Source organism: Musca autumnalis, unplaced genomic scaffold (assembly GCF_047663935.1).
Source record: "Musca autumnalis isolate F117 unplaced genomic scaffold, ASM4766393v1 scaffold_1, whole genome shotgun sequence".
NCBI lineage: Eukaryota > Metazoa > Arthropoda > Insecta > Diptera > Muscidae > Musca > Musca autumnalis.
Genome location: NW_027411644.1, coordinates 329,714,273 through 329,731,237, shown reverse-complemented (window position 1 = coordinate 329,731,237; position 16,965 = coordinate 329,714,273). Strand labels below are relative to the sequence as shown.

At 35.4% G+C, this 16,965-nt stretch overlaps 1 protein-coding gene across 2 annotated transcripts in view; it reads left to right on the top strand.

The window, feature by feature from the left end:
* Window positions 1-15,540: 15,540 nt before the first annotated feature.
* The window catches only part of ETHR (ecdysis triggering hormone receptor), a 104,767-nt gene continuing 103,342 nt past the window's right edge, over window positions 15,541-16,965 (top strand). The window contains exon 1 of one of the 2 annotated variants that reach the window (XM_073963398.1): window positions 15,541-16,412. The gene's annotated coding sequence lies outside the window, so the exon portion shown is untranslated. The remainder of the gene's footprint in view (window positions 16,413-16,965) is intronic. The other variant, XM_073963397.1, reaches the window with a different exon arrangement.

Here is a 16,965-nt window from a genome sequence, read left to right as displayed (position 1 = left end):
GCTCATTCACACCAAGGGAATGGTCGAATAAACATGGTTAAACTTACCCATTTTGGTTTATTTAGAATTTGTTTAACATTGTTGACATCCCAACAGTTAATTCATCAGCAGAAATGTGGTAATCTGTTTTAAATTATTTACTGTTTACACCAACATTATAAATCGCCTTCAAATTTGTTGTTCAAAAAAATAGGAGTGCGGAAGAAAAAGGACAATAAAAATATTTTTAGTTGAGTTTAAGATCAAATGTGTCTATATTTTAGTTGACAGTAGTGAATCCAATAGATTTTAAGAGATTTGATGGCTTTTGGAAAACAAAAGTTCTTTGGGAGGTAGCCTAAAATCAGGTGATTGTCCTTGCAACGATTTTTTCCATAAATTGAGCACTTATTGGGTAACTCAATGGATTTTGTAGACAGAACTTTAGTGATTAGAGTTTTTTATGCTTTCACTGTTATCTTGAACAATATATAATGATCGGTATCCCAGAAATTTGTGTATTTTGATCCTTGAGCAATGTTAGAGCCGGTTTCCGTTACCTCTTTACGTAAGGATCGGTTAAAAAAAGCGTATCTATAAGGCATTAATTTCTCAATCAAGTGATGTTTTGACGTCCTTAGCATCTTAACTGCACGCAGAATTCATTATATGGTTCATTTTTGAATAATTGGATGATTGGCACATATGAGACATTTTTCAAAACGCTTTGTTGAGAAGGAAACTTTAAAGACAAACATTTGAAGTTGGCCTTAGATTATTTTTATTAGGTTTTGCATCGTATAATAAACAGTTTTCTAATGAAAATAACCTAAATGAAGTATTTTTGAGTGAAAAACGTAAGTTTATATTGAAAAATATATTACGGCGTACACCAACCTTAGTGCAATCCCAGCCTGCCTATCACTAAATGGTTCAAAGTACATTTCAACCGTTCGCGTTTTAAACATTTTTTGAATAGAAGCGAAACTGATTGCATATACAAGGTTGGCATCCTAAGGACTTTTAAATATTATTTGGTTAGGGGAATAAATTCCTTATAGATACGATTTTTTGGACGATCCTTGCCTTAAGGGCTAATGTAAACTGTCCTTAAACTTGGCTCAAGGATCAAAATACACAAATTTGTGGGATACCAATCATTATATATTGTCAGAGATAACATCCACAGCATCAAACAAATCTAATCGTTACAGCTTTTGTCTACAAAATCCATTGAGTTGCCCAATAAGTGCTCAATTTATGGAAAAAAAATCTGCAAGGATAATCGCCTGTTTTTTGGCTAACTTCAAAGGACTTTTGTTTTCAAACAACAATCAAATCTCATAAAATCTATTGGATTTACTACTGTTATCTAAAATATTGACAATTTTGATCCAAAACTCAACTAAAGCTATTTTTATCGTCCTTTTTCTTCCACCCTCCTATTTTTTTGAACAAAAACTTTAAACACGATTTATAATGTTGGTGTAAACAGTAAATAATTTAAAACAGATTGCCACATTTCTGCTGATGAATTAACTGTTAGGATGTCAACAATGTTAAACAAATTCAAAATAAACCAAAATGGGTAAGTTTAAGCATATTTTTTGACAATTTTCTTTTTTTGTATGGGCGCTCCTATTATTTTGAACGCAACTGTATATTAAGATCTCTTCGTAATTTTGCTACCAAAAACACGAGTCCAGAGGTTAGCGTTGAACTCACAACTCTCGGTTTTGTAGTCAGACACAAATAGTAAATAAAGCTTAGCCTTCGTCCACCCACTAAAAAACACCATTCAATATGCCTGATGATCGGTCTAACCACCCGTGAAACGTAGCATAGTGGTTGAATGTGTGGGACTTCGGTGGATTCCTAATTTTTCAATGTACCTATTAGGTCTAAATAGCTCAACTCGAAAGAGAATTAATTCAAATATCACTCTAAAAATGACCTTCGCCTTAATAAGGCAAAACAAAAAAAATGATTTCAGCATGAGCCAGGCTGGGATTCGAACCTGGGACCCCAACAACCAAGTGACACGGTTGCAGGCGTCTTAGCGTTCTAAGCCATCAACTTGTCAAAGATTCCGTTGACAAATATTGATGATCAAAATCTTCTGATACAGAAGAACAAATAAAATAAAGGTGGAAAAAAGCTGCCTTAGTATTTGTAATAAAGCATTGAAAAATAGGGTTACCAGCCAAGTCGGACTATAGGAAAGGTTTGGAATTAAATGACTAACATTAAAATAAATAAATAATTCGAATATACAAATTTCGAATGATTTGTGATATAAATGCTAGTCTCCAAGCTTAGCCTTCGTCCACCCACTAAAAAACACCATTCAATATGCCTGATGATCGGTCTAACCACCCGTGAAACGTAGCATAGTGGTTGAATGTGTGGGACTTCGGTGGATTCCTAATTTTTCAATGTACCTATTAGGTCTAAATAGCTCAACTCGAAAGAGAATTAATTCAAGTAAAGTAAGTAGTTTTGCCTTTTAAGAATCGTTTTAAATGATCTAACGCTAGGCCCTCCTTTCGACACAAGACATTTTAGTTGTTAACCGTAGGATTTTGTTAGAGTTCTGGGAGAAAGTTTTGGCCAAATCTGATAATTCGAATGATTTTATGTTGATACCGGCAGGATTTTTTAAGAGCCAGTATCTCAGGAAGTATGTACTTGTCAACGAAAATTTCATAAATGTTCTTAAACAGCAAATGTGTTAAACATTTTGTGGTGGTATGCGAAGGAACGGACCCTTACAGTGCATATTCAACATTGATCTGGAAGTCTGGGAGAAGTATTACGATGTGAAAAGTTTGAACAAGATCGGTTATTCCCTTAGTGCCCACAATTTTAGCGAAAACATTTTGAACCGAAGGAATGAACCGATATGGCCCTTGGTTTGGCCAGACAGACGGACTATTTCTCTGATAATACTATCAATTTTTGGATAGCTTGACAGTTTTTAGCGTAAACGTACTCAGTAGTGGGATTCTCTAACGCATTTTTTGGTTAACGACTAAAATCGGTAAAATTAAAATCCAAACTTATGAATGAAATGTGAAAATAAAAATGGGCAACACTGTTGCTATCGGTAGTACTTAGCGACAACTTTATTTTGGTTGCTAACTTACCGACTAATCAACAAAATAAAATTATTTTAATTTTACCGATTTTTGTCGATAACCAAAAAATGCTTTAGAGAATCCCACTACAGGACAGTTTGACATACGACCATGTGTTGTCTTCTTTACAGTGACTTGAAGATTATACATAGAGATTATGTCAAAAAATGGAATGTACTTGTGAACATTTTCGTCCGATCATTTTTCAGAACTTTCGACATGGATAACGTCAAGAGTAAATCGATCAAGTTAAATTTTTGTACATATGTCGATAAGGGACCATCCTGTAGCACTATAAAACACTGGTTTAATGAATTCAAATGTGGCCGACACTCGCTAAAAAACGAATCTGGTGAGGGTAGTCCAAATAAGGCCGGATAATACAAGATCGCCACTTAAAAATTTTGAAAAATGATTGGACGAAAATGTTCACTAGTAAATTTCATTTTTTTTGCAAAGTGATTTTTTCAATTCCATCTCACGGTATATAACATGGCGATCTTGCATTATACGTTCACCCACGGCCTAATTTTTTCCTGGCACAACGGACATTTTTGGACGATCATCACGACCTTCGTCTTTTAGCAAGTGTCGGCCACGATTGAATTCATTAAATCAGTTTTTTTCACGGTACTATAGGGTGGTCCTTTATCGAAATATAAAGATTTAATTTGATCGATGCACTCTTGCCGTGGTTCATCACGTCGAAAGTTGTGAAAATATGATCGAACGGAAATGTTAGCAAATAAATTACATTTTTGCAACGTGTAAACACATCACGTTTATGCTAATAATTTTAAACTTTATAATGAAATATCAAATGGCGCCTGACAACACTTAGTGATGCCCTCGTATTCCGTATACTAGGGTTTTGGGTTTTCCCGGTTTTTATCATTCCCGGGAATCAAAAAATCGCCATTCCCGGGAATCCGGGATTTCCCGGGAAATTTTAAAATACGAGAATGGATCAATATTTCCGTGATTTTTTTATCTTCTCCTAGTAACTTATATGAAATACAATATTTTCAAAGAGTTGCGGGCTCAAAAATGGATGACACGTTTTCGCTCTATCGATTAAAAACGAAAAAATATAGAAAAATGCACCATGTTGCCCGGATTTTGCCCACACTGACCATTTCCATTATTCAAAACTAATGAAATCGCTATACGGAAAGTGATTTGGCTCAAACAATTTAAAAGAGAGAGTGTGGGAGATTTCTCCCTTCGACGGTTATCTTACTCGTACGTACTACCCAATGTAGTTGGTATCGTCAGGATTGTTTGAGGTTTTGTGCCTTTACATCAGGAAGAGTGGACTTGCCCTCCCAACAAAAGTTGCGCCTTCAGGTAGAACTTTTTGGAAAGAATTTCAAAACGATTCGAGATGAGCTGTTAAACTGTATCTTTCCTAAATTTTGTGTTGGAGGTACCCGAAGGGCTGGACCGATATAGTCCATATTCCAAACTGATACATGATTAGATGAAATAATACGATATGCAAAGTTAGGACCAATCAGAAACTTCCTGCGGGAGTTATCTTGACAATTCTCCATTTTAGTAGTTGCCGTCAAGGTTTCTTGGAGCTTTTAAGACATTATCTCAGGAAGTATGGACTTGCCCTCAACAAAATTTGTATCATCGTAAAGGGGGCCGTAAAGACAAATTGCTGAAAAAATTTCAAATCCATCCGAGAGCAGCTCTAAAACTTCACATTTTCCGAATTTTGTGTAGAACCAGTTCTATGCCTGGAACTAATATTACCATATGCAAAATTATGACCGATTCGGTTATTCTCTTCCATTCCAGGGTCCATCTTGGAACTTAAACTGAGTTTGAAAAAATCTCGAAAGCCAAATTTGTGTCCTGATCGGTGGCTTCGTTCGAAAGTTATCGTGCGCACCAGCCTCTTTAGCGCAATGGCTGAGGGTATAAAAATTGGACTTTAAAATATAAGATATTATTTCGCACTTAAATAAAACAATAAAAATCCGTCGGTGTAGTCCATGTTTTGGTGTGGCTCTTTTAACTTTTTCCCTGAAAATCGAATTCTGATTCCATGGTATAAAAGTGACGGGCATAGTTTATTCATTAATTCAATATTAGTTGTGATAAGTGTAAAAGGATATTTCCCGATTTCCCGGGAAATATGATTTTGTTTCCCGGGAAAATCCCGTAACCAAAAACCCGAGAATTCCCGGGAATTCCCGGTGCGGGGAATATCCAATATTATTTTTGCCAATTTACAGCGGTAATATGTCAAGTTAAGTCGACGAAGTTGAGACTTGTGTGCGGTGCCTTGAAAACGAAAAATAGATCCGCAAAGCATTCGTACTTTATGGGTGAAATTAAAAAAAAATGAAGAGGTAAATGTACATTTTCCAAAATGAAAGTTATAGTTGATGACATTGACTATGTTTTTACGAAAAAACGTTTGAAAAATAAATTCTTTGTAAATGACTTTTTGTGCTATTTTTAATATCATTACTATTACCTATTCCATTATGTTCTTCCTTTATATTTTCGAGATCTACGAGAAATCCCCAGTTACTTATAGCTCGTGTTGTACGGTCTGAATATTCCAGATCCTTTACAGTTAGAATATCACGCATTTGGAACAGATTACCTCATGAGCTTAGGATATTTTCGCATTCCAAGAATGTGTTTCGTCTCAAATTGCGTTCATACCTTTCAGAACATACTCAATCAGAAATATAGCTTCTGCTGCCTTGACCATTCACTTATCTATTTTGAAATTCTTTTTATTATTGGGAACAAATACGAATTTTGAGTGTACACCGACCCTGCCAGTTGTTCCCCTTATACCGAAAATCGCGAGCTACGTTTATATGGGAGCTATACCAAAACGTGGACCTATATTGAACATTTTTTGCAAGGAGGTATGGTGTTCCCTCCGAAGTCAAAATACAAAATTACAGCCAACTCGGTTAGAAAATTTGGCTATAATCGTCAAAATACCGAATATCAGGAGGTACGTTTATATGGAACCTATATCTAAACTTGGACTTATAATGAACATTTCTTGCAAGGAGGTATGTTGTTCCCTCAGAACTCAAAATGCAAAATTACAGCCAACTCGGTTAGAAAATTTGGCTATAATCGTCAAAATATCGAATATCGGGAGGTACGTTTATATGGACCCTATATCTAAATTTGGACTTATACTGAACATTTCTTGCAAGGAGGTATGTTGTTCCCTCAGAACACAAAATGCAAAATAACAGCCAAAGTCAAAATACCGAATATCGGGAGGTACGTTTATATGGGAGATATACCTAAAAGTGGTCCTACATGCATTAAAATAGTTTTTCTCTCTTTTGGGCTCGTTATAAAACTATGTTTAAAATTTCGAGGCGGATTTCTTGCTGTTCTACATACAACCTCAAAATTGTTTGACATGGAATTTTGAATGATTTTTAAAAATTTAAATTGAAAAATTCTGATTTGACAAAAATCATCGAAAAGATGGAAATTCAAACATTTATAACTTTTTAATTTTAAGATTTATAACTACTGAAAATTACATTTTAAATAAACATTTTTTACCAAATTTTGAGGGTGGAGGAAACTTTCTTAGCAAAATATGTGGACTTGGATCTACGGTACCCGCAGATTTCAAGATTTTTGTCATATTTACAAAATTTTCTATAACACTATGCAACACTGAAAATGCAAACAACTTCTAGTATGCATTTTTTGAAAGTGCATATTTAGACTACAAAACCCCTAGTAGGGTTTTGTCCTGTCAGATCCAGTTCGGATTTTATGGCCTCATCTAAACCGGTCTAAATCTACACTTTTTTGCATTTATCAGGCTTTAATCTCAGAAACGAATAAGAATTTTGTCTTGCTGTCTTTAGCAATATTGTAGCCCTAAACTAGTAGAACTTCTCTTTTGAAAAAACCACATAAGAAAAACGTCATCTAGGGCATCAAAATCTATAAAATATTGAAACTCTGGCCGGTATCGGCTAAACTATTGGGAGTTGAACCAAGTAACCTTTTCGAAAAATCTGCAAAATAAAGTTCTTAACAATTCTTTAGAACATTCTGAAACTCTAAAATGCTTAGTTCATGTTGTTTCAGCGGTATTTTGCAGCATATCTTTTACAAGGCGTCTTTCAAACACAGTTCACACCAACAGTTTATTCTCGCATTTCGTATTTCACTCCATTATTGACATTTTTATTAAATCCAGGGAATATTTTTCGAACAGGAAATATTCAGAAAAAATTAACGGTTTTAGAGATACGGTGCGAAATGTAAAAATTGTGGCATTTTTGCATATATTTTGAAATTTGAGGCAATAAATATAGTTTTTCGAGTTCATTATTTCTAAAAATATTTTATTCTTGTCCTTATTTAATATTTCGAGTCATTTATGAAGAAGTTTGGTTACTAAAAAGTTTGGTATATGTGTCGTCGGTGTCATGCTTAAGTGTTCCATACGTCATTTGCCTGATTCGAGAAAAACTCAAGTTAATGTTTGAGTCCATACAGGCTAGGTGTGGTGCAAAAATCCATTACTTTAAGAGCTCAGTTCTACTTAACTAAATTCAAAGAATATATTAGTTTATTTTAGCCAAATATCTGTTATAGTCTAAAAGTTATGGCCAATTTGTATACCCTCAGCCTTTAGGCTAAAGAGGGTATTTACACTTTGATACGGCCAAAAATGTGCCTCATCGAAATAATGGTTTTAGACCTCAAGTATGTTTGTACGATATCCGTTTCAGACAATTTTGAGTAGATCTAGCAATGTCCGTCCGTCTGTCTGTCTGGCTGGCTGGTGCGCACGATAACTCTCGAACGGATCAATAAATTCGGTTCAAATTTTGGGTATCGAAATATTTTGTCCAGATTTGATTTAAGTTCGAAGATGGGCCATATCCGTCCACTCCTTCAGGTACCTCCCCCACAAAAGTTCAAAAATGTTCGGAAAAATTGTCCGCACGATAATTCTTGAAGGGAGTAAGCGATTTGGTCCATACTTTGTATATCGTAAACATTCTACAAGAGGAAGATGAGGTTCCAATATGGCCTCAATCGGTCCACTCCTTCGAGTACCTCCCACACAAAATTTCGGAAAAAAAGTTCAGTTTAGGGCCATCTCTCAAATCACTATGATTTTTGTTTTAGCAACTTGTATTCACTGCCCTCCATACGACGGTACAAGTTTCATTAGGGGCAAGTCCATACTTCCTGAGAAAATAGCCTGAGAATTGTAAAAAGACCCCTATGACACCGTGTGAGGTGGTTGGAGTGCAAAATAACTCTAGAACGGATCTGCCGATTCGGTCCAAAACTTGGCCTTAGTAATATTTTGTCCAAACATAGTCTAAGTTTGAAGATAAGCCATATCGGTCCACTCCTTCATGTACCTCCCCCACAAAAGTTCAAAAATGTTCGGAAAATTTGTTCATGCGGTAACTCTTAATGGGAGTGGCCGAATTGGTCTATACTTTACACATCCTAATATATCTACTAGATATAGATCAGGTTCAAATATGGACTATATTTGTCCAATCCATACGGTACCTCCCACACAAAATTTCGGATAAGTTCACTTTAAGACCTGCTATCGAATCACTTTGATTTTTATTGAAGCAACTTGCATTCTCTGCCTCAACTTCTTGAGTAAACATCCCGAAGTGTGTAAAAACCACATATGGCACCATATGTAGTGGCTGAAGATGCACTCCCATAATGGTCAATGTAGATCCATTCCTTTTAGTATCTCCTCCGCAAAACTTTTGATTCCTAATCCTAAGGAACATTTTTGTCGGTTCAAATTCCCAAAATTTATAAAAACCCCTAAATACACACATACGTTTTTTGTGAAAAAAATTGTTTCAATATATACAGGCTGAGGGTATACATATCTCTGTCGGCAAAGCCGACTGATACTTTTTTACTTGTTATAAATGCAAAAGGTTGTGGATTTGTTCCATAAGATCTTTTTTCATGTTTTTGGCAATTTGTGTCATATGGAACACTTTATGTCACATTTTAGCAAACAAACTTTTGATCAATTGTGTTCCACCTCTGTTATGGGAAGTGCTGCTGTAGAGCTGAAAATTCGGGGACTTCAATAAAACAGTTTCAGTAGACAATAAATGCTTTAGAGACCATTGTTATATGTTCCCTTTAAGGACTGGACTCCTCCACTTTCGAAAAATATAATTTTTATTAGTTTATTTTTATTGCCTTATTCCATCGTTTAATCCTTTCGAAAAAAATCAATAATCTTTCCATGAGCTATTGGTAGTGGCAATATAATTCTATTTTAATTCATTTTCTGACATTTCAATTATTGCCGAAAATCATCGGCACCGCCGTGCCAAATGTGACCATGCTTGATCTAAACCATTATACATTTTGATCAGGGGAAATATATAACAATAATCCACTTAAAGAGTCATTCCCAGAGAATTCATGAATTTTAGAAAATTGTTTTTTTTGATATTAGGAACATTTTTGTAGTTCGTTGTTTCCTCGAATTCTAAACGGTTCAAAATGCAAAATTCTTAACGATTTTGAATATGACATAAGAATATGGTTAATAGTTCATTACTAAAAAATAACTCACAGTAGCTCAATTCCGGAACCTAAATTTTTTATAAATTTGTTCATTTATAAATTTGTGAACATTTTTTAAATTGTAGATTCTTGCAGGTTCTGGATTGACTATTCATGAATATTCTTTTACATAACTAAAAAATATAAGAGAAACCTAGAGTAAAATTATTTAAAAATAATAAAAAGTTGTACGATTGTAAGTAGTGACACATGATATATGTACATATGTATGTATATCATCCACATGTACATACGAATGTAAAAAACGTGCACTACAACCTGTAGCGTAGTAAATCTTCCATCCTCAATTTTGCCCAAAAACTCGCTACATTTCAGACAAATTTTAAAATTTCATTCATAAAATATTCAAACCAAATAAAAGCTTCCCTTTACTATCCACAATTTGTTGTTCATACTTCTTCTTCGCATGAAAGCTTCATTAGTGAAGCAACAACAACAATGCGAGTCAAATGAAAAACATAATCATTTGATTTATTCACAATTCGTTGGTATTCTTCAGATGTGTAATCACAATAGAGATGAAGCTTAAAGCTAACCCTATTGTTTTGGCGCGATTTATATAAAGAAGAAGAAAAATATTCTTCATATACTCGTATGTATCGCTAACGGTAAGCAACACACTAACACACTGTACGATTTGTTGCTTTCAACATGTTGCTAATAATTTTGTGTTGAGATTCTTTGTTGTCATGCTCATAAGCACAGTACAATCCAAATAAAATGAATATTTCAAAATCGTTTACTGCGAACACAAGTAAATTTTGATATATATATGTTGGGGTGCGTTTATTTCTGTCAAGCCAACTTGAACAACAGAATATAGAGTTGTAAAATGATGTTATACAAATCACACAAAAAACTGATTCAATACTTGAAAAAATTATGAAGTGAAAGGCGAAAATACCTTTGGTTCTCAATTCAATTTATTTTTTATGTTACAACGGTAAATGTAAGTTTTTTTGTTTTTTTTGTAACGTTCGAACACGGGAGCGTATTATTCTTACTATATTTCTTAAGTGATATGAATAATACGCTCAACCCCCATATTCAGTAACTTTTTAAGAACTTTACTTCCCAGCAAAACATTTTGGAAGTTGTGCAATTGGAGTTATGATTTCACAACATCTTTCGATGTAGTCCTGTGTGCTGTGGAAGCAAAATGGAGTGCATCCTAGCTGCGCGCTCTCTTGTAAAATTCATAAGTGAATTCATAGGAAAAGATACACTCCAACGGTAAATGTACTGTACACTTGTAGTGATTCAACTGCAGCCGCGGATGCAAACTTTTTGCTGGGTTATTTTTATATCCTACACCACTATGTGGGGAGGGTATTATAAGTTGGTTTTGGCCAAAAAGTTTGTAACGCATCGAAATAATGGTCGTAGACCCATACTTATATACACCAAAATTAATGTCTCGAAGAGCTGAGTCGATCTGGCTATGTGTGTCCGTCCGTCTGTCCATCTAAACCTTGTAATCACGCTACAGGTCGCAATTTTTATCGGATCGTCACGAAATTTTGCATGTTGATGGGGGTCCCGGAGGGATAATAATATTTACGGGTCGGAAAAGTCAAAAAACTTACGTGGATAAAATGACAACGTTTTTTTCCAAAGCGAATATCTCAGCTGGGTACACCAAAAGCAAAACCTGACAATTAAAGTAGAAAATATTACCTTTCTAATGATGTAAAGTAGGTGCTCGTAGGTGATCAAACAACGAAGATATCACGATAGTCGCAAATAAAACCCCAATTTTAATTTTTGCGATTTTAATTATATTGACTAATATCACAGCTTTAGTTGTAAACTTTCCAAAAGCAAAGCCTGACTATGAAAGTAGAAGATCCCGTCTTTACAATGATGCAAACTAGGTCGGCGTAGGTAACCAAATGACGGAGATATCGCAATAGTCGGTAATACATACCATTTTTCTATTTTTTTGGAAATCACGCTACAGGTCGCAATTTTGATCGGATCGTCACGAACATTTGAGGGTTAATGGGGGTCTCACAGATGAAGAAGCCTATTGATTTTGGTGATGGTCGGACAATACTCAGGGGTCGGAATGGGCAAAAACTTATTTGGAGAAAAGGTCAACATTTTATTTCAAAGCCAATATCTCTGTTTCTTTAAGTGGTATATCAAAAGCAAAACCTGGCAAGGACAGTAGAAAATATCATCTTTACAACGATGTAGAGTAGGTTGTCGTAGCTGCGCAAACAACAGAGATATCGCAATAGTCGGTAATGCATTCCATTTTCTGTTTGTATCACGCTACAGGTCGCAATTTTGATCGGATCGTCACGAATTTTTTGGGAGTGGATGCGGCTCCCAAAGAGGAAGAAGCCTTTGGTGATGGTCGGATAATATTCAGGAGTCGGAATAAGCGAAAAGCTTATATCTCAGCTTCTGGTTGGAGTATTCCAAAAGGAATACCCGTCAATGGAAGAAGAAAAGATCTCGTTTATATTAATGAAAGTATGGTGGCGTAAGTGAGCAAACCGAGATATTGCAAAATTCAGTAATAAACCCAATTTCTCCATTTTTTGTAATCACGCTACAAGTTGGAATTTTGATAAGATAGTGACGAAATTTTGGGGGTAGATGGAGGCCCCACCGAGAAGAAGCCTCTTGATTTTGGTTATAGTCGGACAATATTTAGGGGTCGGAATGGGGAAAAACTCATTTGGAAACAAATTGAAAGTTTTATTCTTTGTGAATATATCGGCTTCTAGTAGTGGTATTCCAACGGCAAAACCTGTCAATGGAAGAAGAAAATATTACCTTTACATTGGTGTAAAGCAGGTTGGCAAAGGTGGTCAAACAAGGGAGATACCACAATAGTCGGTAATGCATCCAATTCTTCTATTTTTTGCAATCAAGCTACAGGTCGTAATTTTGATCGGATGGTCACGAAATTTTTGTTGCTTATGGGTGTCCCAGAAAGAAGGAGGCATATTATTTTTGGTGGTAGCCGGATTATATTCCCTAAAATAAATGTTTACCAGTGAAAAGCTTACGCACAGGGGTAGTGGTGTAGGGTATCACATGGTCGGCCCCATCCCGACTATAGCCTTTGCTCACTTCTTGTTTGTATATTTTTATACCGGGCTAATTCGGTATACGGTAGGGCAAATGCAATCGGTGCTGGAACTTTTCTGACGGTAGGGCAATAGTGACAACGCATTTCGTCATATTTTCCATGCTCTAAACGGGTATGTGGTGATATTTTTGATATTTTCAAAATATTCAGAAAAGTTACAACCCTAGTTTATATACTCTCTGTAGCCTAAAGGCTGAGGGTGAGCTTTCAAAGTTAAAATTTCGATTTTAATTTTTTAGCCACAAAGTTCGCCAAAAATCCCTCGAAAACATATTTTTAAAGTCTTTCGTTTAAGGGCAAGATTTTTATACCCTCAGCCTTTAGGCTTGAAAGGGTATATACACTTTCATACGGGCAAAATGTGCCTCATCGAAATAATGGTTTTAGACCCCAAGTATGTTTGGACGAAATGAGTTTCAGACAATTTGGAGTTGATTTAGCAATGTCCGTCCGTCTGTCTGTCTGTCTGGCTGGTGCGCACGATAACTCTTAAACGGATGAACCGATTCGGTTCAAATTTTGGCTTTCGTAATATTTTGTTCAAACTTAGTTCAAGTTCGAAGATGAGCTATATCGGTCCACTCCTTCCGGTACCTCCCCCACAAAAGTTCGAAAATGTTCGAAAATTTGTGCGCACGCTAACTCTTGAAGGGAGTAAGCGATTTGCCATACTTTGCCCATCGTAAAATGTGTACCAGACTTAGATAAGGTTCCAATATGGACTCAATCGGCCCACTCCTTCGGGTATCTCCAACACAAAATTTCGGATATGTTCAGTTTAGGACCTGTTCTCGAATCGCTTTGATTTTTGTTGCAACAACTTGTATTCACTTCCCCCCATACGACGGTACAAGTTTCATCAGGGGCAAGTCCATACGTCCTGAGAAAATCGCCGGAAAAGTGCAAAAAGCCCCTATGACACCTTGTGTGGTGGTTGGAGCGCAAGATAACTATCGAACGAATCTGTTGATTCGGTCCAAAATCTGGCCTTCGTAATATCTTATCAAAACATAGTTTAAATTCGAAGATGGGCTATATCGGTCCACTCCTTCAGGTAGTCTGTGTTTAGACACACAAATTTCTCGGGAAAGTAAATTGAGTTTTTTGGGAGAGAGCGGAGAGGAAAGAGCTCCTCAATACTCTTTCCTACCCCCTATTACCTAAAAACTGAATTTACTTTCCCGAGAAATTTGTGTGTCTAAACACGAACGTACCTCCCCCACAAAACTTCAAAAATGTTCGGAAAAATTTTGCGCACGATAACTCTTGAAGGGAGTGACCGATGTAATCCATACCTTGCACATCCTAATATATCTACCAGATATAGATCAGGTTCGAATATGGACTATATTTGTCTACTCCAGCTGGTACCTCTCACACAAAATTTCGTATAAGTTCACTTTAAGACCTGCTCTCGAATTACTTTGATTTTTCTTGAAGCGATTTGTATTCGCTACCTCCATTATCATGGTAAAAGTTTTTTCAGGGGCAAGTCCATATTTCTTGGGAAAACAGCCCGAAAGGTGTAAAAACCCCCTATGTCTCCATATGTTGCGGTCGGAGAGCACGATAACTCTGAAACTTCTGAAACTGTTCAACCGAGTTTGTCCAACATTTGGTCTTCGTCATATTATATCCAAACTTAATTTCATGGGCAATACCGGTCCGCAACTTTCGGTACTTCTACCCAATATTTTAAAAATGTCACTAAAATTCTAGGACGATATCACTTGAATGAGGCAAGCAATTTGGTCCAAACGTTGGATCTCCTAATATTTTATCAAAATTTAGTTTAACTTCTTAGTGCAGTTAATTCCTAATCCACATTTTTGTCGACAAGTTCAAATGTCCAAAATTCTGAAGAGACCTTAAATACATTCGATATGTCCGGAAGTGAAAGTTTCGCTTCACACTGGCTGAGGGTATATATCTGTCGGCAAAGCCGACTGACACTTTTTTACTTGTTACCTACAGTTCTACAGAAACATATGAAGATCGGATTATACGTTTTCGAGCTACAGTGGGCACCGCTTTCAATAACGCAATTTCCACATGTACTTTAAAATTAGCCAATAAAAAAATTAGATTTTTTAAAATTTGCAAGTGACATTGCGTTGGTAAAGAAGACGTCCCAGAATATGGCTGAATAGAATATGCTTCCCTACAAAAATAATGCATAAAATTATAGATAAAAATATTATAAATGTAGATGTGTATTAGCAGTTAAGAAAGTTAATACCCATTTCCGAGTTTTTCAATATCATTTATTTTCTGCCGCCAACCCTGTCTATTTATGGATATATTTTAAACGGAACGTCTGTAGTCTATATCGTTGTAAGATTAGAAAATCTGTTTCTTTTTTAAAAATCCAAACCAATTTTAAAAATCCAACGACTTTTTGTTAGAATTTGCTTTAAACATTATACACATCCCCTCTAGTACTGCAAATATATTCATTCTGTTCATTCTGTTGTATTAGCGCCCACTAGACCTCATACGAATTCATCCATAGATTGGCAACTATGGTAGCAACAAAAAATGTTTAGACCATGTGTCTTCTAAACATTGAAGCTACAACAAACAGATGGTTAAATTGAATGATGTAGCCATGAACACGACGTATCCAAAATGCCGGTAACAGAACGGCAACGCAGCGTCGTCTGCGACAGCAATATTTTTTTTGGCCAAATAGTCAACTTCAGTTTCAGTTTCGTAGAAAACGTTTTCATGGACGGTTCATGTGTTCGGTATTTATCGGATAAATAATTGAAAACAGTATTTGAATTGCCGCCGCAATATTCAAATTTAAATTTCGGATTAGCAAGCCGCCCGCCGCCATTGTCAATCAGAAATAAGTGTGGAAAAATACAATTTTAAATAATTTTTATTGGCCATTGACAAATTCTCAGCACTTCGTTACAACTTGACTAATTAAACAAAATTAACAGACAAATTAACTGCAGGTCAATTAACAAACGAACAGCTGTATTTCATGGAAACGCTGTTGTATTTGTTGGAATGTTTTCTTATTGTGTTTGTGAATAAAAACAATTCAAGTCGTAAATCTCGGATTATTGTTGTGGTGGGAAAAAATTTTTGAATTTTCAAAACCACATTTAAATTTTAAAATTTCAAAAAAATATGTCTACTCAAAACAAAAGATTGAAATATTGATGCCACTTAAAAAAAAAAACAAAACAAAAAAACGACAAGTATTTGGTGTGAAATATCGGCCATTCATTAATTCAAACGAACGTGAGGACGTTCATTCATCAATCGACGCGAAAATTTAAATTGAAGTTCGCGTAAATTTATTAAGTTCGTGACACTTTCATTGAATCGCTAATCTTGTGCAGTTCGGATTACGAGCACCGTTTTTTTATCGTTGTTGTTCTTGTTATTGTTATCATTGCGCCTACAAGTTCGTGCCAATTGAATAGTGTGTTTTTGTGTGTGTGCGCTACGCTAGAAATGAAAACCGGTGATATTGACACTTCTTGAAATTTATGATAATTGTGACAAGCGTCCCCACCTGTGGCATGAAATCGGATTTTTATCTACTACCACTACAGGTTTGTAAACGTTTGTAATTTGTAATGTTGTTTTGAATATTTAATGAATTTTGGAACATTTTTCGGATTGTGTTTTTTTTTTGGCTTGATACTTTTGATGCATCTAAAATATGTAAATACCAATACTAATAGTCTACTAACTAAGACCAAAGATCATATTTCTTAATTTTTCAAACTTTTTATTAATTTATGAAGGAATTTAAATGAGTTATTTTTTATTAATCATTTTAAGTTCAAATCTGGTTTTACACCAATACTCCTCAGCGTAATCGGGCATTGATGCAAATTCAAACAACTTCACAAATGTGTGGGGCTTGTTTCAATTAAATTTTTCGTCGTTTGTAACTGCAATCTAAGGAATTTAATGACCCATATAAATGCAAGCACTAAAGTGGGCGCTAAATAAAAAAATAATATTTATTCGTGGGAAACATTTTTTGTGAATATGTGAATTGTAAAAATGGTGACGATATTATCAACAAATTTGCTATAGAACTGTGAGTAATAAAGTAGTAAAGTGTTTGTAAACAAGTAAAAAAGTATCAGCCGGCAG